We start from the raw sequence: 2,872 nt of genomic DNA on the forward strand, positions 1-2,872 counted from the left end.
CACTTTTAAAGGACATATCATAGTGATCAGGAAACAGAATAGCCAAGTAAGAGAAGTAACATGTTGCTGCCTCAGAATCCGGCCAAAATTATTTGATATCTTTATCAGGATGTATCCTGAAATGGTTTTCCTATTTGAATTACACCTTGTGGAGTGCAAAGTACTTTTCTGAATGGAAACCAAATCTTAATTTAGCCCTAGCAGTTACTGTGTTATTTGCACTGGAATGTATAGATATTCAGTGAATTAAATCATGATGTATCCTTCCAAGTGCAATGGTTAAGAAATTCCATCAACCCACATTACCTTAAAGCAGCCTTAGCCAACTAATTTGTACTACTGGAAATGTCGCACGCTTTACTGTGATTAGTTAATTCGGATACTTACATAGTAAACCTTCCAATCCTGCTATCATTTATGAGCCTAGAAGGTGCTTAGCTCCACTTAATGTACTCCTGTCAGGTTCCCAACTTCATCAATAAAGCTTTTCCCTTAGGAAGAGGGTGGCATGTTCCTGACTCTTTAGGTCAAGTTGAAGCTGTTACTAAAACACTTTTTTTGGCATCAGCCAAGAGCTTTCTATGTTGTAAGCTACATCATCCCCATTTTTGATACACCTGAACTTCCCAGCACATTAGCCTAATATTTACCAGCTTTGTAAAAAGTCTGTCACAATTTCTTCTTTAGAGTCCTTCTGGTCTTCTGCAATTCCTGGGCATCTGGGGCTGCAAACTGTATTCATCTGGAAGCACAGGTTTTACTGGAGGAATCAGCCCTTGCAGATATGAAGTTCAAAGGTGGAATTTTGCTGGAGTGAGGGTAGGCTGGAGGCAGAAGGTGGTTTGATGTATGATACATGGCCATATTACAAGCCTAGCTCTGTACTTCAGAAGAAGGCTTTCATGGTTACGAGAGTAGCCTGGGACTTAGGGAATCTGCATGCAGTTCTTGACTCTGTATCTACCTTCCTGAGTCAATCTTACAATGGTTACCAGCCAGCCTCTCTCTGATCCCTGCATATAAAATAAGGTAATTTAATCCCTTTCTCTTTCACTTCATTCAGACCATTTAGCTCATTAATTCTTCAGAGCAACACCTCAGTCATGTCATTTCATAAGATGAGCACACAGAGAAATAATGTGGGGCGGTGCGGATTAAACAATCCTGCAGCTTATAAAAATGGAATTCAACCTACACTCCACCTTACTCCCAATACCAAGACAACACATTTCTCCCTCTCCCTGAAGTCTGGGGGCACCAGAAATGGAGGTGGGGAGATCAGCCGAGTGCTGTGCTCCACCCTTCTGCAGCTGGCTCTTGTTGCTTGCCCTCCCAGTCTGCCTAATGGTATTTGCAGTGCAAGTATTTGTACAGTGACAGCCATAGCTGAGGGCTTTCCCAGAGATAAGGTGTTTTATTTCACTTCCTATCTGCAAAATAATGTAATTAGTTTATCCCGTGTTTGTCAAGAGAAAACAAAACTGAATAGTTTAAATGGTATTTGGAAGAACTGCTATGGCAACACTTCTGCCCTTTGGCACAATTCAGCCTTTAAGTCTTTATCCAGCTGTTCCTGCGCTATGTCCACCACTCCTGGCTGTGACACAGAGCAGGGCTATAGGAAGAAATCTTCCTGATTTAGAGAAAAATTTCAGCACATCCATCACAGGAACGTTATTCTACTTCTTCCATTATTTATCTCCTGCATTTTTAACCTGCCCTTTTGGAGGTACACACATTTTTGGGGCGTGGGTTGATGCAGAAGCAATGCATCCCATTCTGTCCTGGCTTTCCTTCAGCTCTGCCCCCAGCACGCTGGATGTGAGTCCCACTGGACTGCAACAGACCTGTGACTGTCCTCTGTGAGGCCTTAAGTATATTTTCCCACTTGTTAGACAAGCCTAATGTAACCCTGACTGTCAAAGCCAACTAGTTTTGTGAAAAGATGTTGTAAGATCTCAAGAATCCAGAGCAAAAGGAAGAATGTTTAAAAAGGCCCCCAAAACAGCTACCTTTAATGGAATTAGATAGCTTATCTAAATAAATAAGGAGCAGCTATTTCTTGTGGAAAAAAATCTCAGTGATTTCCCCTGAGGTAAAATCAGTGGAGCAAAAAAAAGTCGTCGTCTAAAAAAAATCCCTCACCATAAACCCAAGGGGACTTGTCAGCTCCACAGCAGAAATTGGAGAGACCACTCAAGCAAGAAGAGGATTAGGCTGTCTCCTATCAAAGCATGCATGGACTGGATTTTTACAGCAACTTAAACAGAAAGTGTTTTTTTTTTCTTTTCTCTTTTTCTTTTTTTCTTTTTTTCTTTTTTTTTTTTTTCTTTTCTTTTTCATTTCCAGCTGTGGGAAATATTGGAAGAAAAAATATATTCAGTACAGACCATAAAGTAATGTCTTTTCAATGGGACCCTGTCCTCCTTCTAGGTCCATCAGCTTTAACAATTATAAATCTGGTCTTCTTCACGCAGTGACCCCGAAGGCAGTGTGAAACACTTCCTCCTTTGGTTAAACCTGTGAAGTTTGTGAAGTTTGGTTAAACCTGTGAACCATGTGCCATGCTGCTGAATTTGGAAATGAGCTGGCATGGCTGGAAGAAGGGAAGGATGTAGCTGGTGATGAAGGGGCTGCTATGAAGGACCTCAGAAAGACCACTCTTAGCAAAATGGAAAACTGAGCTGGAATGACCAGGCCTCCCACAGAAACTTAAGCCTGGCTGTTTTGCCTCACAGAGCCTGTATTTTGCCTCCAGCTCAGTTTCTGGGGCTACCAAGCAGATTATCCAGGGTGATGGTGGGGCATGGGTAAAACACCCAGAGCAACTACTTGGGACTGTGCGGCCTGCTACCACGAGTCCAGCCTCCTA

The 2,872-nt window shown here is 42.2% G+C and overlaps 1 long non-coding RNA gene across 1 annotated transcript; it reads right to left on the reverse strand.

Annotated features, from left to right (window-relative positions):
- Positions 1-257: 257 nt before the first annotated feature.
- LOC121064443 lies at positions 258-2,034 on the reverse strand. Its single transcript, XR_005816508.1, has 3 exons — positions 1,738-2,034; positions 965-1,013; positions 258-824 (listed from the first exon to the last, which is right to left on the reverse strand). It is a non-coding gene; the product is annotated as an uncharacterized LOC121064443 (long non-coding RNA).
- Positions 2,035-2,872: the final 838 nt, after the last annotated feature.

Source organism: Cygnus olor, chromosome 2 (assembly GCF_009769625.2).
Source record: "Cygnus olor isolate bCygOlo1 chromosome 2, bCygOlo1.pri.v2, whole genome shotgun sequence".
In the NCBI taxonomy this organism is placed as follows: Eukaryota; Metazoa; Chordata; class Aves; order Anseriformes; family Anatidae; genus Cygnus; species Cygnus olor.